Source organism: Passer domesticus, chromosome 3 (assembly GCF_036417665.1).
Source record: "Passer domesticus isolate bPasDom1 chromosome 3, bPasDom1.hap1, whole genome shotgun sequence".
Taxonomy (NCBI): domain Eukaryota; kingdom Metazoa; phylum Chordata; class Aves; order Passeriformes; family Passeridae; genus Passer; species Passer domesticus.
In genome coordinates, this window is record NC_087476.1 from 20,717,649 (window position 1) to 20,741,037 (window position 23,389).

The following is a 23,389-nucleotide window of genomic DNA, read 5'->3' on the forward strand; positions in this document are numbered from 1 at the left end:
ATCACAACTACTTTCTGTTGGAGAGGCTGAAATGATTCATTACAGTAAAATAAGTACTCTTCCCATGATATTTATTTAGAAAATGTCAAGTAGCAGTTTATTCATTTAGTACACGCTCAGTTGTGATGAGAGGATGGAAATCACTGCAGTTAGATTTCTCAATCAGTGTTTCCACGCATGCATATATATTTGGTCTCACTTTGCCTTTATCTGTTTCTCACTGTACTCTCTTAAATACTTCTTTTGTGCATAAAATTTACTTATCTTCCATGCATTTTCATTCTGTGTTTGTCACATTTCTCTGTCCTTGCCAGTTTTGAAAATGAACAGCAAATAACTTCCAAAATGGCATTGGCCTTAAGCCCTCTAAATTTTTTGTGGCTTTATAAGCATATAATTCTATGACATAAAAAGACTTTCTTTCTATTTTTGATAGTAAAGGTAGCATACACAAGCATTTAGCAGAAATACATGAGGTATTCCATAGGTGAAGGCTTTTGTCTCACAAGGGGAATCAGTGTCTGTTATCTTCAGGAGATGCTGCAACCACTGTGCATAGATAAATGGACAGTAGTGGAACATCTCAAAAATATGATCAAATGCATAAATCCAACAAGACAAAAATCAGTAATTTAGAGCTTTAGACTTTGCACAAATAATAGAAAGAGCTTAAGTATACTCTAGAGCTTTCTGTCTATCTATAGCTCCCCATCTTGGATCCTTCATAGCTTCTCCTTCTCCATGCAAAATTCTTTTACCACTCTCAATTTTGCATCTTCCATCTTGAATACTCTCTTTAAAAAGTAAATTTGTTATGTCATAAGAAATAAGAGCATTTTAATGTTGTCAGATTGACCTGATCTCATTTTGAACACAAAAGTTCTTGCATTTCAAAGTGTATTCTAGAAAATGGAAAGGTTAAATCTTGATAATGATATTGAAAGCAGTTAGGAAAGCATAAAACTAAGACACAGATTTAAGGAGAAATTGAACACCACTCTAGTGTAGTGGTCAATTAAGGTGCCTTTGATATGTATTTCATCTTGGAAGCTGAGAGGCTGCTTGAGCAGTGTTCAGCCTCTGGCATGCTGCCTTTTGGAGGAAACAACTTCTCTGCATTGTCCTGGAGAGGCAGCAGGTCAGTATTGAGAAGAACAATTCAAAACTATTTTTATTATCTTTCTCCTTTAATTGAGGTGATAATGTATTTTCAGTAATCCCTAAGGTGTGGTGAGGATGCAAATTAATTGTTTAGGCTTGTCTGGAATCTACTTTCCCTTAGCATGAAATTTTTTTAAAAAATGCTGATCCTTCATGAAATTTATTTTGTGTATTGGAGGTCAGCTGAATAAGTTTCCTGTGATTCTTTGCTTCTTGATGGTATGGCTTGTATTGTGAAATTTTTAAAAGCCTTAATAATGTTATGCAAATTGCATATCATAAAATATCAGCAAAGTCTCCAGCAATTCTCCTAGTTTTGCAACTAGTTTTGCACCAGATAAGCTGGTGACTTTTCAGAAAAAACAGACCCAATATTATTAATGATGCAGATAACCAAGTTACCCTTAAAGGAAACTTTGTCCAAACCATTTCACTCTCACGTGGTGGCTTTTAGAGCTCATGCAGCTGCAGGAATACAGAAGTATGCTGTTGTATTATTCTCTGCTTTTCTGGCAGTGAGGAGTAGAATGAACTTCTCAGCTTTCACGCCTGTCTTCTAGTTTCACAAGTAGCCTATAAAAATAACACAGAACAAATAGCTTTAGTCGCCACAAGTGGGAGGTTACTTTTAACCTCTTTTTTCCCCCTGAATAGCAGACAGTAGTGAAAGAATCTCAAATAGTTACTACACCTTTTATTTCTTATACTCTAAAAATAGGGGAGGAAGGAAAAAAACCCAGAGGATCTTCCACTTCCCCTTTCTTGTTGATTATGGATTAATAAGTCATTGGGATATAAAGCTACGGAGCATAAACACTCTTATTCTCTTGAATTTGTCTAAGCAGAGTCCAAGTAAGATAAAAGAAACCAGTTTTGCCTCACTCATGCAGAGTGAAATTCTTTCCAAAGAGCAGCAGTATAAGGCCACCTTTATCATCTGTGCAACACCAGATTTCACTTAAATGAACAAATATATTCTTTAGTTTTAGAATTTGATAACAATTATCTTCCCTGATGAGCAGAAAGGAGGACAATGCTTGTTTTTATTCCTTTGATTCACTTCTGTTGATATTGCAGCATTTCAAATCCTGCATAGTTGAAGCTACATGAAAAATCTTTTTTTAATACTAGAAAAGGAAATGGAAAAGTATGTCCAAATGTCTTGAAAAAACTATGTGTCTGTCAATTCTTAACCAGGCTTCCTCATGCTACCACAATGCAGAGGAAATAATTTGTAGACTTAAGAATGTGTGGGTTTTTTTAATTGGGCTATGAAGACCATCACAGAAAGAAGAAGCTGAGTGTCAGTGAGAAGTATTAATATCCTCCAGCTGGGAAGACGATGGGCTCCCATTGGTAAGAATGACACGACTTCACCTTCCCTCTGGAGGAGAGCTCAAGCCCCTCTGATGTTTCCAGCCCTTTCTGGCAGCAGGACATGAAACTGATGTTGTCTTTGATGGCAACTTGTGGCTTTGTTATCTAGCATCTGGCCTGGTTTTGGGCTATTTTGGGATTATCTTTGCCATAATGTTTTACTTAAAGGTAAGGAATTGAAAAAAAATGATTGTTAAGTGTTCCTGTTAAGAATTGTATAAATGATAACATTATTTTTATTTGAGTCTGAGATTTTGATCTCACTCATTTGAGGGTCTGTTGACAAATACTGTCACTTAGGAGTAGCTACTATAGCTTATATTCATACCACAAAAGTCCAAATATAGTTTTCAGAGCTAGATAAACTATTTAAGAGAATAGCTTCAATATATAATAGATTAATTTTAAATAACTAGTGTAAATTATTTTTTTCTTAGCAGAAATTTAAATACATTCTTTTCCTTTCTGGAATTTAAATAAATAAACTGGAATGCTCTTTCCTTCCCCTCAAGTTTTAGTAGACTGAGAAATCGAAATGTTACATGTAGCTTAGGCATGGCTCCTTCATAACAGTTTATTGAAAATCCAATTTACTACAATTTCTAGATGAGAGTAATTTTGTCACAAGGTCCTATGGTTTATAGCATTATATGCAGAAAAGGCTGCAGTACATACAAGAATGCAGCATTGCTTTTGTTGCTGGTCCTGAATTCTGGATTTTTAGTGTCTCCCATCTCATTGGGAGACAGTTCTTATTCATTATGCAAGAGGTGAGTATAGCAAGTGAGGTGTTTCAAAAGAGATTACTTTTTATAAAGTTGAAAAGGGATGCAATTAGTTATGATATAGTGTACTTTTATAATAATAGAGATGGTAACTATTTTGATAACAGTTTTCTTAAGTGATAGTTTATAATGTACTCCTCAAAAATCTTACCATGACACTTCTAAGGGAGAAATAATTTCTATGATACTTTTCAGTCTCATCTCCTTTAGTAAAATGATGCATTCTTATGTTGTACTGACTTTTCTCACAAAAAGTTTGAGTTATCTACACTGCAAAGTTTCAGCTGCAACAAGATTTAGGAAGTTATATATTACTTTATGAATTCAAAGGCACATAGTGACATCTGAATGTAAGGAAATAGAGGACCAAAGTAGTAAAACAGATCTAAATAGTAAATTAAATATTTTAAAGTTGTTATTTTTCTTTTCAAATTAAAAACTGATAGATTAATTTTGGATGTTTCCCAGACTTTTTCTCTTTTTCCCCCTATTAATGTTTCTCATCAGCTAAAATAATTTGTTAAAGGGGACAAATCAGTGGAAATATTCTTATGTTCACCAGTAAAATATGTCATATAGTAATGTGTGTTAAGTCTCAAGGTAATTTATAGTGAAATGAATGTTCTTTTATATTGTTTCATTTTGAATTATCTTTTTTTACATGTATTTTCCCCCCCTTAATTATTGTATTTCAAAATAGCTTTTTCATTATATGTTGCTTTTTGGTACTCTGCATACCCAAGTAAATGTCTCATCTGATATATTATTATTTTTATCATGTACTGTGCTTATGATTTAGAGCAGTGTGGAAGTCTCTCCAATACTCTTAGTTGTGAATAGGTTATGCAGCACACTTACTTTGCTAACCAGTGTCAGTCTCTGATCAATTCCCTGGGATTTTTCTATTTCTTTTTACTTTCCAAAATTGTCATGAATCGCTGTTCTGAAAGTGATGCAGAAAAGCAAAATACAAAGCTGTGAAGCTCAGTGTATGCTAGGCTGCAGAATAATGCTTTGATCAATAAAATGGAAAAGTTTCTCCTACATAAGCATATCACATTCAGATGGCATTCTCTTTCAGGAGCTTCCTGGTATGTTTGTGAGTAATCTTATATTTAGTTGCACTCCTGAGTAATGTAATACCTTTTTCTTTTTTTTTTAAGAAAGATACAAATGTCTTTTCTGAACTTTGTTTAATAGAATATTGTCTCTGCATTTGTTAATTTCTTTAAATTGTACGCCATTATTTTAAAAACTTTGCAGTATGCTTCCTAATTGGATGGAATTTTGTTTAAAATTTACTGACAAATGTCCATTTGTTACTCCAACATGGACACTGAAGCTTAGCAAAGCAGTGTGATGCCTGATAATGACAAGAATATGTAAAGCCTTACACTCTGACTACAGCCTGGAAATGAAATCTAACACTTTGCTTCACTGCTAGAACAATCAGCGCTCTAGGTGCAGCTTGGTAACATTTGTGTTTTCCTGCACTTCATGTTGCAGTCTGTGAGCTGCAGGGTGAACAGAACAGGAGCAAGCCCAGGTTAGTGTTAAAAAAAGGAGAGTATCATGGAGGGGTTTAGGGATGCATGTGGTACTGCTTGCCAGCAGAAGAAAAGAATACAAATGATCAAGAATATAGATTAAAGAGTCAGAATGTAGCACTGGAGAGATCCTAATAGTGCAATACAGGGCATAACTGTTTTGGTTGCCTCTTCTGGTTATATGTAAAGGGAAGGAAGAAACTTCATAACATCCCTTTCCTGAGGTATCACACACATTTTAGGAACTGCATCATGCAAGATTGACAGACTTTAATGTTTTCATGAGTATAAGAAAAAATTGCGTGGACTATACGTAAATAGACACCAGTATTGCATAATGTATATTGATATATAAAAATGTATAGAAAAGGCTCAGCTGAAATGAGGTAGCTGCCAGGATACATTTGGATTGTTCTCTACTTGGAAAACAGATTGCCCATAAAATAGGGTAACTTATATTAAAAAAACCCCAACAAAACCCTAGAAGACATTTACTGAATGAAAACATTATTCTGCTATTAACTTCAGTTTCATAATGCTACATAATGATAAATAAAATTTGTCTCTCTTTTTCAACATCTTTCATGGGAGTGATACAAGTTACCCTAAAGAAATATCTTACTTATTATCACTAAAATTTGCCATGAAAGTTGTGCTTCTCTTGACCAATGGGACAAACTTCTCCTGTGTTTCTGAGTTTAAAGCACAAGGAGCAAAGTATTCTTGGCAGCCAGGTTGTTCCTGTGTGAATTCTCTTCTGGAAGACATCAATGTGATCATTAGTTGTCTTTATTTTTTCAGAGCAAAAAATAAAATCATCCAGCCTTGTACTCTTGTAATCACTACCACTGGTGAAATCTCATCTGAAATATTTGCAAGAAGAAAAAAAAAAAAAAAAAAAAAAAGGCAATGTATGTGCATGCAAGATGTCCCTTTTATGAAGGAATGATTGATACACTGAAATACTGTCCCAAAAAAACCTTACTGATGCATTTTATTAAAAACTGTATCCATGAAAATTTATTCTTAACTGTCCAGTACTAATGTTTCTTTGGCTGTAGCTATTAATCCTGTAGTTTGACCTAGAGGATTTTCTGATATTCTTTTTTGATAGATTTTCTCATGTATAGTTTTAACACAAATCTGTTTCAATCTGTATGCCATAAACCTTTTAGAAAAAATCACTGTATATTAATCAACAAATTGTGATTATACCCAAGCATTTATATATGTTCCACAAAGGAGAGTGGAGAAAGAGGGAAGATTGCAGACCAAACAGTAAGTTTTCAACATGTTTAGTGTCCTTAGATTAGAATTTTAAGAGTAACTTAAATATTCCCACTGAAAAAAAAGTGATTAAAAGTATAACAAATAAAAGTGGAAAGCCAGAAGATAATATAGAATTAATGATATTGCGCAATAGCAAAGTAGTATTGATATAGTCATTATGAAAATGAAACTAGTCATAATTTCACTTTTTTCATATAGAGGCAGTCAATTGTTCATAAATATATGAAAAAACTCATGAACTGAAAGATGAAAACAGAGTTGAACTGATTCCTGTAAAAAATGAAATTTGATAAAAGGTCATTTAGTGGTTATGTATAAATTGTTTTTTCCTCACTTGTGACTTGAAATTTTTATTTGGAGATGAACAAAAATAATTTCCTGGAATGTTGCCTGTTGTCACCAGGAAACGACATCTTTCAGAATTTCCTTGATATTAACTTTTGTTGTTGTTGTTATTTTGTTTGTTTTTTTTTTTTCACAGTGGGCAACTTGGAAATTTCAGCTGGTGCTGAAATGATGTATATTTGTGATTTCATGTAAAAATATCTCTCAAGTGTGTTTGTGGCTGAACCTGGGCCTTCATTAAGGTCTTTTTACTGCATCATTTCTTGATGCAGTAAAAAGTCTGGCTGAAACCTCCTGCTCCCACTTGTGGTTTGGTCACTATGGATATTGCAGGCTTTCTCTTGCACAATGGCCCTTTGCTTTACCTGCTCTTGATTCCATGGCGTTTGAGTGTGTTGGGGGATGAGGAGAACACAGCATCCTCATTTTTGACAGGAGGCAGCAATTGGATAGCTCTGGCTTACACCTGACTGAATGCAGCTGGGCTCCCTTTAGTGCCCAGCACCACTTCAGGTGCCGTAGCATCTCCAGGATTCCTGCGCAGCCCTGGCTGAATCCAGGTCAGGGGCACCTGGCACTGCCCAGGGAGCACCAGCTCCCCAAGGTGGCCCTTCCCTGCCACTGGGGAAGAGCTCAGGGCCATGTTAGGGACTACAGATAGTCACACTTCTGCCCTTCAGCCATGGCTCCAGAAGAGTCCCATGTAATCCATGTGCTCTATCTGCCAACAGATACAAGTCTGCCCACCTCAGGTAACTCAAACTTTCCTTAATAATACCAGATGCCTGTTTGTAAGTAACTAAATCTTGCCCAAGACCCATGTTGTCATTGCACCAAGGGGAGCTCTTTAAGTGGCAGTACCTGGCTGTAACCATCAACTTTGATGAAAAAAACTTCAGCGGTAAGGCAAATTCAAAACTAATGGATCCTAGAGATTTAGATGCATTTGTGTTTTTTCTTTTATATAATAAATGAGCACATGTAAAGTGCTCTTCAGACACGCTTGGAGAGCACTGTGCTGGCTATGTGCAAATTTCAGCTGTCAGTTGCTCAGACTTCAGCTTATTTGTATTTAGCTTTCACAAATTAGCCTACTTCCCAGTGAAAACCAGCCATCTGAAGTATCTGAAATGTTTTAATTCAGCCATTTGATTTACAAGTGAACAAGGAAGGTTTTGCCTCTGAACTCAGATGCAGTTTTTAGGTGCCAGCTGGCAAAGGCATCCCTAAGCACACACCTTGCTGTGAGCAGGGTTTTGGGTTTTAGCATTGTATCTGGGCTGTGTCATACTTCAGTTGTTTTCACTGTAGTCTTCCACAGAAAAGGTGACTTCTATATATTAACTCTCTGAGCAAAATTTTGATGATCATGGGCATTTTCAAGTCATAAAGACCAAAAACTGCCTACAAGAAAAGCTGTTTTTTTGCCTTCTCTCTGTTGTTTATGAACAAATTATCCATGTTCCTATCTTTTCTTCTAATGTGAAACTGGGAAAAAGCATTTTCTTTCTGTTGTTGCTTCTGTCAGAAAAGTAGCCAAATACCCCAAAACACTGAGGCTGATGGTTGAAGAGAGCATCACCAAGTTATTCTGCCCAAACTGTGCAGTGCCCTTTGTTTGATAGCCTCCCCTTCCATCGATGACCACTGGCAGTGTGCCAGCTGCCTGAGACCAGAACAGCACTGCATGGAATGCCACAGTGGCTCTTCCCCTGCCACTGCACTGCTGATGAATGTGCCATCTTTGGGGCTTGTGGGCAGCTGTAAGTGGGGGAGTCCATTCTTCTATGGTGTCAGTGAGTTTTCCATCTCTGAACTTTCTGCAAGCTGCCCCAATCACTGGCATGAGAATTACTGGAGTACTTTGGACCATTGCTCTGCTGGCATCTGAGAACCCTGAAGGAGGGGCATGGGAGAGAAGTGGCACCTGAAGATCTCTGCTTTCTCCATCCAAGATGATGTCTTCAGGCCATACTGAAGCAGGGCAGCATATTGCATATTGCTGCCAAACCACAATTACCAGCTCCAAAGCTCACCCTGCCACTGGAACACTGACCTCTCTTCTGGGTGCAGTGTTTGGGAAGAGTGCAGTCAGCAATCCTCTCTGCTGATCTCCAGTAAAGACTGAGAAGGGGGACAGATTTAGTGTTTATCCTGTACAGGGCTGCATGTGCTTTTCCATCATTTTTAGAAATTTCCTTTGAAACAGCTGACCATATGTGATCTATTTTAAATAGTGCTTCAGAAGATGAAATTATTTTTGGTCTAAGTGAAATCAATAAGCAGTTTTAAATATAAGATATTGTTTTAATAAGCAAAAAAATATCCAGTGACCCTCAGTATTTATTGCATATCTTAGGCCTGCTATGACAACCTTTATTAGCTAATTAATAGCTCCATTCTGTAGAGCAGCTTACTGAAACCACAAAAACCTCACTCTGAAGTCTTTCAAAGGCACGAGTAGTAATAGGTACAGGTGTGGTGTTGTCTCCTTCATATCAAGCTTCCCTTTCTGCTAGGATACCTTTTCCTCTAAGTCCTGGACCTTGTTCTCCCTGTCTTCCTTGTGTGCATCAGGAAGTCTTCCAAGTCCTGCTGTGTGTAGCCCATTCTTAAATCAGATGCTGTTAAAATCTCAGTTTGCATCTTCCTTGCCTGCACTGTTACAAACTCCCCTGTGCTAGCAGTACGTGGCTGAGCTCTGCACATGCTGGGCTGTGCAAAGCGATGCTCCTGCCTTGCTTATGGAGATCACCATTCCTCTGCCCCTGCTCTCACAGTCCAAGGTTTCAGAGTGGATTGGGTTTCCCAAACAGGGAAGCATTTTAAAGTTTTTTATAAAAATTAATGTAGCTCTCCCATGCTAGCTTTTTTCCCACTAATGCTCTCTTTTTATTGTCTCCTTGCCTACCACTATAATTTTAATGTTGGTACTTTCATTTGTTATGTTGAATATTTTCTGAAATAAATAAGAACATTGCTTGATTTGTGGATAATGCTGGTCCCTCATGTGTAGTACTGGGAAATGTTGCCTAGCAAATTCTGTGACTCTCAATGAAATATATTAGTTTCTTCTTGTAATTTACATCCATTATTTCTCACAGTATTTGATATATTTTATGTGCTTTTGTGATGCTGACTTTAAAGGAAAGTGAAATGGTGGTCAAGCAGACTTACAGATTCAGTTTTTTCCTTGAGACTTTGTTGCTGGGTATGAGGTTAATCTGATTAAATGTGCATCTTGTTGCTGCTCCATTGGGACAGTAACTAGTGGTTACTGAAACTTCTTGGTTCCCTTGGTGTGGAGAGTGGAGTAGGTTGGGCAGCCCTAAGTGGAGATGTAGCCTTGCCCTGAGGCAGGTTTGCTGCATCACACCTGGAAAGTGCTGCTTGTGTCAACACCAGAGCTTGGGATGACTGGCTCAGAGGTGGATTTCTATCATAAAGGATGTATATAAAAATATGGTGAGTTTTGTCAGGAAAATGTACAGGTAGTCTTTTTTCCATACATTTAGGGAGAATTTTGCCATACTATTAAACAGGTCTTGACAGAATGATTCTCTATAGAATGATTGTAGTTTCTCACTGTTGCTGAAGATGCTTCTAAAATAAGCATATATATATCAGAAAGAATTGATTTCTCATTAATATGAAGTTGTAATTGAATCAGCTGTTCTCATGCCCTAAATTCTGCAGAAAATTAAAAATTGTGTCCTAACACTGCATGAACTTTGAGTTGCATGTCCTGTCTCTTGCACACTTGTTTGGTTTTTTTTTTTAATCTTCATAGCAGAAAAAGTCTAGTTTAGTGCACTTTCACACTGGAGGAGGGCTGGGGTACTTATCTTCTCTCTTTCTCTCTCTTTCTCTCTTTTTCTCTCATCAATAAGTAAATTTTTGTCAGATCTCCTGAGATGGTTGCTGATTCTATTCCTTGCTCAGCAACAGGAGGTTAAGACATAGAAAAAGGCTGTTTTGGAGTCTATTTGAAACATGCCAATAATAGCAATTGTTGGTAATGAATCTATTCCTTATAAGTATATGACATGCTCCTCCTCTCGTGTGATAGAAGCTTTAAATGTTGGTAGCCAGGAAGTGCCAACATTTTGATTGCTGCCTGTAGTTAAATACATAAAAATATTGGAGGCATAAAATATTTTGGAATAAGAAAAAGCAAATTGATTGAGAGATAGCGTATGTAAGGGAGAGGCAGTAGTGTCTGCTTGGAATACTTGATATTGCCTTTTCTTCAGCTATTGCTAAGAGAAGTTTAGCAGTCACATAAGAAATAGGTTTGTGATCCCTCACCAGCTATGTCTGAACTGTGGAGTTTGATCTCTAAGTTGGTCCTTGTAACAAGATTTTTCATGACTAGATAGTCATGGTGCTCATTTTAAAATGCTAAAAAGTGGGAAGTTCTACAGTGACATGGAAATGCTAGCTCCATTCATGGTATTCTTGGAATGGATGTGTTCTGCATTTGCTTTGTTGACCTACTGCAAGTTTTTGAAGAGGCAGCTCTGTACTGTACTACCTTTAACTTATCCTAGAGTTAAAATAATACAACAAATTAAAAGTAACAAAATAATCTTGCAGAAGAACAATTCTTGTGCACTTTATTGCAGCTGAACTTACTTTGGCATTTTTATAATCAAATCTGCTGCTGACCATTAGAATGTTAAACAGAAAACTGCCATTGAAACTGAATGTTTAGTCAAAAGTTATACTCCCATAACTCTGCTAGCATAAAAGAGATAAATTGTCAGTATACATAATGCACATCATTATACACATATCCATTGTCTTTTTTCAGTAGCAGATATTATTTTAATTAAATGAAACTGTTATTGTTGGGATTTAAAAGCTTGCAAAGCTCTCTTTTACAAGCAGTTCTGTTTGCTGCACACACAGCTATTTTTAGAAGCAGTCACAGAGTTTATTTCTAACTGAATCAATGTTAGAAGATTTCAACTGAGAAAGCTGGTAATGATTCAGGGTAAAACTTCAATTTATTTGTATGTAAAAGTAAAAAAAATATGCATAACATTCTAAAATTTAATACTTTTAATACTGAAAAAAGTCTTAATAGATATTGGCATTGCCCCATATGAAACTTCTGCAAGCCATCCTAGTCCTAGTGAGTTCAGCATCATAAATAGGCACATGTTCATGCATGAAAGAAACAGCCTCTCTGTTGCCCTGTAAGCATGAAATCAAATAGGTTTTTTGTGGTTCTTTATTCCAAAGACTTTACAATGGATCCCCAAATACTTTTATTATTAGAAATACAGCATTTTTTGTTCCTCCAAAGAGCCTGTATGCTTTGTGTTTGAGCCACATAGGTAGGTTACACCTTTTGTGTTCAACTGACTTCTAAACTGTTTTCTGTTGCTTTTGATTATTGAATAGTTAGCTTACTCTAGCTCTGCAGGACACTAAGGAAACAGAAGATAACTGTTCAAGGCAGCTATTGCTATTCTCTCTCCAATTCTCATCAACATTCTTGTTATGTTATGTGTTTTAAGACTGTATAGACATGTTATACATTCACAATTTTTTATCAATAAAATAAGAGAAATAATTAGTTTATCAATTACCTAATATACAAGTGGTACTTATCTATAATAATCATATCAATATCTATATCATATTTGAGCATAGATAAATAATACTTTGTAGGAAAAATGACCATAAACTTTTTTCTTCTGAACAATGGTAGCCTGAGTGCACTGTCACCATTCAGGCAGCATATTCTTTCATTAAAATGTTTCACTGCATTTTTATGAAGTTCGTGTGCAATGCATGTTCCTGTTTTCAACCAAGCTATAAAACATCACTGCCAGCTGGGGTTGTGAGCACCACTCTTTGCTTCCACCACACTTCTTTTCACTTCTCTGCAAACTTAAAGAGTTACTTAAAAAAATTACATTCTTTATGACTTATTGCTCTAATCAGCTCTACAATCTAGCCACCAATTCTTAGGGTAGCATTTACGTCAGAATCTACAGATGATACTTAATTTGGGATTAAGATATCTGAATATAGTTTTCTGCCTCAATCAGACATCTAATGCCTTTTCAAAAACTTTAAGTTATCCCATGTCACTCTCAGCTACTGCACTAAAAGACTCCAATCCTTCTTTGGTCCTGTGTGATATCTCCCAACATCCACACAGCTCTGAGTAAACAGGTAGCCCCAGAAGTCAGGGGAAGGCATTAAAACAACAACAACAACAACAACAATAATAATAATAATAATAATAATAATAATAATAATAATAATAATAATAATAATAATAAAACACACAGACACCTCTATTTATGTACTGACTCAACTCCTCCATACCTAAGATCCCACTATAGTGCATAAAGATTAATGAGTACAGTGACAGCAACTGAGAAATTCAGCCAAACAGCCTCTGTGTGTGTATTTCAGATGCTTGAGGTTATCTGACACACCTGCACGGGGTAGAATGTGTGTTGTAGGATGTACAGAGTGTGTATGTTCTTTAGAAGAATGCCTGGAGGTCAGGCACTGCATCTGAGAGCACCAGCAGTGACACCAGGCACTGGTATGCAAACTGATGAATTGAGCCTCAGAGTATTTATTATCAGAGGCACCACTGCCTGTACTAGAGTCATAGGCACTTTGGGAACTGTAGACACCAGTATTTGTGCCTCATGGACCTGTGAGCTGAATTCTGCCTTGTGGAGGACCTGGATATTAATTCAGCATTTTTTTTTCTTGACTTTTTTTTTTTTTTTTTTTGCTGTGGTACCTCAATGCTTCATTGTCACTTATGTACAAGAAATTACTAGTCTATCAGCTAAAGAGACCTGTTCCCATAAACGAACATTCTCTGCTCTTTGGACTCTAAGCCTTATTCAAGGCTTTGACTTGAAATCCAAATATCCTGTTTGCTACACCTTCTGTGCCTAATTAAACCTTTGAACAGTCATCACTGATTTCCATGAACCAACATCTGTGTACTTAGGACTAAGATTGGCAGGTCATGTCTATGTGCTTTTTATTAAATCCTTTATTGATCTTGTATTATCAAAACATTGCTTCAGTATTATGAAGTTCAAATGCTTGAAGTGTGCCACAATCTTTCCCCCAGACCACATCCATGCAGCCTCAAAAGAAGTTTGGGGCTGAAGTCAAACTATGTAATAATCACAATAAGACCTCACAATTCTGGATCATCAGAGGCTTTAAATATGTTTTTCAAATATTTACATCACAAAAGGATGAAGTTCATATTGTTAGTTTGTACCCGTGTCTGTGAGGATAAGTATGGAATTAAAAAGAAGCTATGAACTCTTCCTCAAACCTTGGGTAAATCATTCAGATTGTCATCTCCTAGCTTAGGTGGACAGTAGTGCTGTATTCAGTGGGGAGCTGGGGGGCGATGCTAGCTGTAAGTATTGCTATCTGAATTGACAAGTGTAGGGGTGTTTTTACAGCCAAAAATAATGTGAATTCAGTGGGATTCAGTGTACAATTCATATTGACGTTCATCAAAATGTGTGGAATTCATAGAGTTGCAGATGTCTCCATCTGAGCTTGTTGCCCTTGCATTTCTTTACAGTCAGTGAAGGTCTAGTCAGTGTAAAGTGTAACTAATCTCATTCTGAAGTAGGTGTCTGAATAGATCAGACTGACTGCAAAGGGTGCAAGGAGGTGACTAGTTCAGATGTAGGAGAACTGAATCTCATCCTACCTGTTCCGTGGGCAAAACTGCTATGATTTTGCCTTTAAAAATATACATTCAACTTTACTGAGCCACAGTTAGCATACCAGATGTATAAGTGTTTCAGAAGAAGTCTGTTTTAAGCATTCACCACAGACTGTCATACCAGAATTTTAATTATAAATACAAAATAATTATTTATCACCTTACACAAATACAAGGGCAACACCCATTATGTTTTTGTGGGTCATCTGGAGCAGTAAGCAAGGCAATGAATAAGGTTTCACAGTGGAGTACTGAGGAAATTTTCTAGGACTCCTATTTCTAGGACTTCCTAATTTCTAGGACTTCTACATTTTTCCTTAATATGATCTCTTGGAATCTTGTTCAGATTTCTAGAGTTCTAATGCACTTGGTAACCGTACATAACTATCCCTATCTCCAGCTGGTGCTTAAGGAAGGTGTGGTCTTCTGTAGCTTCTGTGTCTTACCTGCCACTGTGCAGGTGACTCAGGTACCTGCACACCTGAGTGTCTCAGAATGGCACTGGACATCATATATGGATATCTTGTCTCAAGCTTCATTTATTTGTCATCTCTTTACTTGTATCTCTTACAGTTACCCTCATCTAAAAGAAAATCATGTTACAGAGAGAAATTGGCTGCATTGAGAATTTCAGAGCAGGCATAGATCATCCACACTGGAACTGCACACAGTTACTGACCTGACTTCTCATTCTAATTATATGTAGTTTTTTTCTGCTCTGTTTCTTTCACAGTCATGGATGATTTCCCTACTGTGAGAATATATTAATCTTCTATAATAGAATATTTATTCTGCAGCAATAACTGGATATTGATGCTCACAAATTAATCCAAGAATTATCTTAGTTGATTTTGACAATTTTCAAAAGACTTGGAAACAGCTTCATATTGGAAGAAAGCAGATCTATATGAGATCTTATAAGGAATGGTAATTCTCATCCAGCTTTTACTGGTAAGGAAAGTCTCAGTAATCAGCAATACAGCAAAAATCACCCACTTCCAAACAAAGAGACAAAGGAAAATACACTCCAAGCCCCCTCAAAAAAACCAAAAAAACCCAAAACAAACAAAAAACCCCAAACAAACAAAACCTAAAAGCACTAAGAGACAATCTATTATACTTTAGTAAATATGTATGGGACCTGCATCATTGTTACTGAAGTGAATAGGTAGTTTGATGCTTTATTTCTTACAGATTTTTTTAAAACAATGCTATTTACATGCTGATCACACAATTTACTAGGAAATTCTTTGAAATTTCATTCTGTACTCAATGCTAGATTATTTAAATATGAAGAAGAAGCAATATGTTGCTAATTCAAATTAAAATCAATGAATATTTAAGCCCTATGTTTCCTCTGAAGCTACAGGTTGGGCACTGTGGGCTAGCCATAGCAGTTGGAAAAGAATATTAAGGGATTCATGTGTTTTTCCTAAGGAATAAATATCCTAATCAGTGTGGCCAGTCAGGCCACAGATCTCAGATATCCAGAAACCTGCTCAAGTGCTACAAGGCACATTCCTAATATCTTAATTTTAAAATTAATCATAAAATTTTAATGCCTAAATTTAGGAAAGTTCAATTTTAAGCTATGTTATTTGGCAAGGGAAGTTAATTATTTTCAATCTGGATTTAGTACTGACTTGACTGCCCTTACTCTTGCTAGTGAAAATGCCATGCGAGACAAAAGGCCAGGAGTGTTAGCAATCTGCCAGTCAGGAATTCTGCAGGGAACTGAAATTATAAATGGTGGGAGTTACAGAAATAATGTGAGTCATGCTAAGAAACTGTGTGTATCTAAGAGGAGCAATGGACAAGAGTGTATTTGCTCTACCTGTAGCTACTGCACAGCAGCCTCATTCACCATCCCCAACAGGAGCAAGTGTAAATGGCATAACTAAATGAAGGGCTGGGAAAGCAAACTGGAAGGGAATATCTCCTCTCATCCAAAAGCTGTGAAGCTGCATGAGGGTGATGCTCTGCACAACCTAATAAATCCTTGCTGTGTCTGTGAACAAATGTGCAGTTTTTAATTATTTTTCTTGCTCCATTTGCTGATGAGCATAAGGGTTTGGCTAGGGTGTGTCTTAGAAAGGTAACTCATCATGCATATTCAGAACTGACATGACTGGCATTTAAGAGATAACTATAGGAAATTAGCTCATGTTTCAAATTGTGCATGCAGAAAGGAACCTTTCTGTTACATTTAGCACCACTCTGAAATATTTTGTAGAACTTCAGTGTCTGTAACATCATTGAGGCTTATTAAAACTTCATATACAAATGCCTATTTTGATTAACCTATCTTCTCAATTCAGGCACTTTGATTTTTGCAGGGGAAGATTTCATCTTACGTTTGTGAAGAAGCTTTTACTTGGTAAAGGGATAAACACATTGGAATTATGGTATATTATATATTAGAAAAGATGTAAGTAAATAACTAAACAGAGGGTAAGCTGAGTTGCCTGTTGTGTGCAATCTGTTGCAGTTCAGTAGTTTCTCATGCCATTAGTGAGGTAACATAATGCTGTGATGGTAGTACTCAAAAATACAAAGAGGAGTTGTGTTCAAAGCCACAATCCTGTTATTTATTTCAGTGGGAGTCTTATTATAGTCCATATATGAATGTGGTTTGTTCTTTCATTTCTTAAAATCTATCAAGCAGTGCTGTCTCTCTTCAATAAATATTTTTAGATCAGTCTTATTAAATGTTTTAGTTGCTTTTATGTAATTGCTTTTGAATCAAAGCATTCCTGTCCTAAATGGAGAATGAAAAGTAGCCTAGCAGTGAAGTCCTTTCACTTGCTACTCAGATTTTCTTTTTAAATTTACATTAGTATAATAAGAATATAAAATGCAGATTTTAAAATCCAGAATGAATAAGAGTGTAGTAAAAAATAATTAGAAGTGTGAATAGCTATTGTAAAAATCAAGAGTTGACAAAAGAACCTCACATTACATGAAAGATAGGGAAGCACTTCAAAAAATTATCAGATTATTAAAAGAGCTTAATGCAGCATTAAGCTTCATCAAATGAGATCTTCCATTCCCTACAAAACCTTTCATTGTGGCTTCTGGATCTGTTCCTCTTTTTGCTCTTTTCCATTTTTGCTTGTTTTACTTTATCATACTCTAGTCATGCTCTTAATCATCCATTTACATTTCCCTGCTCTCGTGTCCACTCCCCTGCTTCTCAGCCCTCAGGGCTGAATTGTGCCTTTGCTTCTGGGAACTTCTCTGTCAGCAGTGCTTCTCAAAGAACCCACGTGTACTTCCAGAATCCTGACTGCTGGAAACACAGCTCACTACAGGCCTAATATTTCATTTGTTTGTGACCAGCTGTAAAGTCATCTCAACTTTAAAAGAATGAGAAGTTGACTTGAGAAGGAAGTGAGAGCCAGGAAAGTGATGGACAGACATGGCTACTTTCAGAAAAGTTCATTCTACCGGCCTAGGCTTTGAACGTGCAAGTGATTTCATTCATATAACACTTGTATTGATTTCTATGTGTTAGCTGATCAAAAAGAATTACTTTCCTGAACGTTACATAGAAAACTGAGCTCTTAGCACCTATTTCACAGAGTGATCAGATGCAGCTTCTAGTCGGGAGGATCTGAAACCACTGACTGCTAAAATCTGGGAGTGTGCATCCAGAGAAGGGGCATTCGGTTTCTTCACTTTTCTAAACTGTCTCCTACTGACCGTGGGTGAAAGCAGGGCGCTACTGTTACATGTTACATGGGCTGTGGCTCTGAGCTGGTGTAATTATTCATGGGTTAATATCCTAAGGATGTGCACATTTGACCAAATTTCTAGTAAAATTCTTTATATTTGCATTAGAGAAATTGCATTTCTGTTGTACTGCTTGGATTTCTTTGAAAGTATCAATTATGTATAGGGGCTTACAGAATTTAATTCTAGTCTTTAAGGATGGCTTATGTAAAAGACTATCAGCTTCCCAGTCAATAGCTTTGAAAACTGCTCATCAGCAAGGCAGGTAAATTATCGAAACTACTTTAATTAATGTATCCCATGTAAGCCTTTGGCTATCAGATTTTTGCTGTCTAAATATGTAATTACATATCACTATCCCTTTACAGATTAAAAGGTTGTTTCTGCTTTTAACTTATCAGGTGGTTCTATGTAGCAAAGAGTTGATTTCCCTGTTAAATTTTAGAGATTGAAAAAATGTCTTTTTCTTCCCCCTGAGAAACACTGGAAAGTTTTTTGCTTGCAGTTTCAATCTCCTCTTGCACTTTGAACTAAGGACTTGGTGAATCTCTTCTGAACAATTCTGGATGGATCTTAGATGTTGGATGTGCTTGTGTTGTTTCATTTATCTTGTTATCTGAAGTAATTTAATGTCCTCTTGGGTGTATGTGCAGCCAGAAGTATGGCTCCTATTACTCTTAGCAACACTGGAGTTTCTTTATTCATTAACATGACTTTATGTACAAGGTGGTGATTTTTTTTTGCACTGAATGCCTGAAATGAGAGCCTTTCTGGTCATCAGTCAGTCATTGTGCAATTTAAGTTTGTATCATAATACATATTCAGAAGTGCCAAATAAAGACATTTCATGTTTCCTGACTTCCAACTGCCTGACGTGACAACCTCCATTATTTTATTTTCGTTTACATTTTAGAACCTTCTTAGATTTTAAAATGGTTTTATTTTTAAGAAACTTTGCATAAATAGCACACTTATTAGCTACCATATGCCTCTGTCACTCATGCCTAGAAATTACATTTATCCAACCAGTCTAGTTAGACCAGTCATGGGGAAAAGATGGTTAATAATTGGGAATGGTGGAAAGGACCTTCGGCAGTAACAGTATACAGATACTTGAGTGACTTTGAGAGACATGACATAGTTTTACTGTGTTTTATCCTTATTTATTCCTACTGCAGTAGTGCATAAGTGCATATGGAGAAAGGTCCTGATGGCTTTTGTTTCTCACAATCTGTGTAACACTGAAAAAACAAGTCCCTCACAGAGAAGTGTAGTGTCTTGTCTGAGGTCACAGAACAAGGGTCTCCTCCATGAGACACCACCACGGCTGACAAGGCTGCACAGCTCTGCTCCAGCACACGGCCCGGTGAGCGGGCAGGAGGCCGTGGAGATGGAAGGTAGGGCTCCTCTGCTTCCCAGAGGCACACAGCTGCCTCCTGGCCAGGGGACAGCCGTGTGACTGCTGTAGTGACATGCTGGAACACACCTGCTCCATGAACAAGAACACAATGAAAAATTACTCTTAGCAATACAGTGTTTAGGACTGCAAAGGATCCCTTGTATCATTGAGATAATGAGGACATATATCTCATTGGACTGATTTAAGCCCCAATTCTGCTTATTGTTAGCTATTTTTATTTTGTGTTATTTTGTATTCTAGAAAGCTTTCCCTATCTTTGCAAGTCCAAAGGTTTAAAGCAATCTAAATTTACTTCTTACTATATCAGTCAGCACTCCCCTTCCTCACCTAGCTCAATATTCTCAGGATGTTGAAAGTCTTTGTCTAGAAAGAAGAAGACCAATATTAAATTCTTACTGTGCATAGATTTAGTGCCTTAACTTAATTTGTCTTTTCCACATCACCGATCAAGATAAAAGACTATTAGCTCTTTTCCATATTCTTACGAGGATATCACTCTTAACTTGAGAAGTGTTTCAGGAACTGAGAATTGTTCCACATAAAATACCTATGTTATCAAGTTGTTCCTAGCCAATATTAATTCTAAAGCAATGTATATAGAATAGAAAACAATTGAAGAGTGTTACCAGACTGACAACATTGCCCTGTGTGGTCTGATACATGGGTAAGAAATGCTGTAATACAATGATCTTCTCCAAATATAACTGGACTTTTTTCAGGGCAAGGCAAAAACTACCTTCATGATTTATGTATCTGTTAAAGTTTGAATTCTGCAGAAAATTGTAAAGAGAACATTTCAAAGGAAACAGCAGGCATTTTATAGTGGAAATTAATAATACAATAAGGTTTGTTGCTTTTTCCTTTCCAGTGTATCTCAGAATCCACAGAAAGATAGCATTGCATATAGCCAATACCTCTATTTGTGAAATAGCCCACTTAAATGAATGCAGTTACCTCTCAAAGTTAGTGGCATGTTCCGTGTCACACACTCAATGCTGCTTCAGCTTCCTTTACAGAGCACCTTTTTATTAACTCCCTCAAGGCTTTTCTTGCATTAGAATTCCTCTCCTGGACATTACGACTGACACCTCAGAATCCTCCATCCCTTTTTATCTTTACAAGCAGTTTTGCTGGTAATTTGACGGGCCTAATTCACACTCTTATTTCTCTTGGGCGGGATGTATCACTATCAAGAAATCTTTATTCCTCACATATTCAGTGCAGTATCTTGGGAAGTGCAGTCTTGTAGTTCTGTCATGGAAATTTGCAGCATTTCCAAAATCTTTTGGCTTAACCTCTCTTGTAGAATTATCCCCTCCTATTTGAAATATCCTCTCCTATCTACAAATACTCCATGTGGGATGGTTTTTCTGTTGCATGTTACATTCTGTTACATGTGAAAGCATGGGGGTGGCACATAGTGGCTTGAAGCGCTGCAGTGCAGCAGGTGCAGTGACCTCTTGTGCTGATGGTATGGGACATGGTCTAGGAACAACACTGTGGGGTATAGAGAACTTCACCGACTCGTGGAAATTCCAGGCTAAAAGTGCTACAGAGTATCTGAACTTGATTCCTGAATGTTGCTGCTGAGGAACCAGCAGAGGTGAACACCTCACCCCACACTCCTCTCAACTGCCTGTTGCTCATGGAAGCTTGAAATGAAGAAGTCTACAGTTGTGGTTGACAGAGCAAAATAAGGTATTTTCCAGAACTGGTTACCAATGGTTGCTGTCCATTATCAGCAAAAAGAAGGAGCTTCCTACCTGAAATTTCATCCAAGAATCCCTGCCTCAAATAATCAACTTCTTGAAAGAAAAAAGCAGTTACTATTCTACAGACATAACAGGAATACAATTAGAAATAAAACAGGGGTAAATAAATAAAGGAAATAAAAGAGATGTTTTGCTTTTTCTAACAAAATAAATTAAGATAATAATTTTAATAATTATTTTAATAATTATTAAAATAATGAAGGAGTCATGCAGGGAAGGCAATACTGTTAGGAGCAGAAGAGTCAGATGAATTTCCAAGCTCCATGTGACCTGTGTGGATTAGGCAGGTTTGATAACTGACCAGTCAGCACTTTTTCATCACCTGTTCTACATCCTCCTCTCCATGCATAATCTATCATATCGGCAATGCAACAAGTACAGCTGTGTTCCACTTGTCTTTTCTATATGTTACACACATTAAATAGTGCCAGAGGACAGCTCATGAATATAACATTTTCCACTTCTTTTAGTTTGTCCTTGCACTGCAGCATAAGAGGAGTTTTACAGTACACTTGGAAGGTTAACAAACCTGAGCTTTCACAAACCCTGAGGGTACTCCCAAACTCAGCTCCCCATCACAAAAGAAAGCCTTCTCACTTATATCATAAAAGCACAATTGAACATCCCTGCAGATCTTGACTGCAGTAAGATTTCACAGAGACAGAAGCAATTTCTCAGGTAATATGGTCTCAAATCACACAAAGCATTGGAGGTTGCAGCCAGCATTTGGCTCCTACCTAGAAACCTATTGTATTTTCATTATGGTATAGAAGAAATTCAGGTGCTTCGTTTCATTTTATTTGAAGTTTTGAATTTAGGGCACAGGGCTCTTGCTATAAACTCTGAAATGTGCCTATCTGCTTGTGTAAGAGTTGCTGTGCTTATGAAGAGTTTCTTCCAGTGGGGAAGCAGTAAAGCAGGGTATTGAGATAGCACAAAACATGGTCAGGTATTTATCAGACTTTTGATTCCAAGCTGCCATTTCAAGCACTGATTCATAGTCCTACCTTCTCTCCTGTGCCTCTCCCATTTTATTCTGCTGCTTTGGCTGGCGATCTTGGAGAGGGACAGATGCTGAACTTCTCCTCCTAAAGGGCTGTTTGGTCAGACCAGGAGGTCTCAGCTGAAGGCACTATCCTCAGCTTGGTGGCCAAGACACTGAACAATGAATTTGCTGCTGAACCTGAAGTCTCAAGTGTGCCATACTTCGGACCCAGCCTAAGGCTGTCTGACAGGACAGTCTTCCATCAGGAAGACATCAGGACGACGTTTGGATCTGGCCCAGACCCATCAACCTGATCTATCTGAAGATGTCTCTGCTCATTGCAGGGGGCTGGCATAGAGGAACTTTCAAGGTCCCTTCCAACCCAAACTGTTCTGTGATTCTGTTATATAGCTATGTTTTCATAAGCAGATAATTAGAGGTTAAATATTCACAATTATATGAAAACCTAATAGGCCAAATAATTCTCTGGGGTAATTCTGTTGGTTTTTGGTTGAGTTATATCAATAAATGATTTTACCCAATATTTTGCTAATAGGAGGGCTTATGAAATGCTAATTATGTTGGTCAAATTAGGGAAAACCAAACAGACTTCAGCTTTGTTTGTATGGTTAAACAATGTAATTATGAATGCTGAAATTGACAGCTAGGCTTAATGCAGAATATTGAGCTCTGACTAAAACTGTAGAAGTGAAACACTTTGTTGGGAGTACATACTGTACGGAAACTGGAACATGTTTTTGGACGGCATCCCTGGCTTTGCAGATCAGATGCTAAGATTCAGCAAAGATGAGTCTTGAAGGTAAGGAATGCTTTAGCAGAAGAAAATTATAATATGGGTGTTAGTCATGGGTTACATTGCCCTGTGAATGAAGGTTCAGCTGGAATTATTTAAAATTGTTAATTTGTTAGTATATGAATGACTCTAATGTGAATAAAATTTCCCATGTTAAAGGGGGAGCTGTAAGTGTGATTCATTTGGCTTTGTATTGCCCAGTTTGGTCAAAGACCAATCCTGACATCATATCCTAAGACATACCTATAGAAGAGGAGATCCCACACAGAAACAGCATTTAACAGCATCTTACATAACAAGATCAGATTATCTAAGTTCCTATCCCTTCTAAAGCTCTTTTGTCAACAGTCAGTGGAGAGCATATAATGCAGTATATATAATAAATGCAGTATATATAATAACATTACATGGTTATTTAGCACA

At 37.0% G+C, this 23,389-nt stretch overlaps 1 protein-coding gene across 12 annotated transcripts in view; it reads left to right on the forward strand.

Moving 5' to 3' along the window:
• Positions 1-23,389, forward strand: part of DLGAP2 (DLG associated protein 2) — a 459,301-nt gene that overhangs the window by 4,019 nt on the left and 431,893 nt on the right. The window lies entirely within an intron of this gene.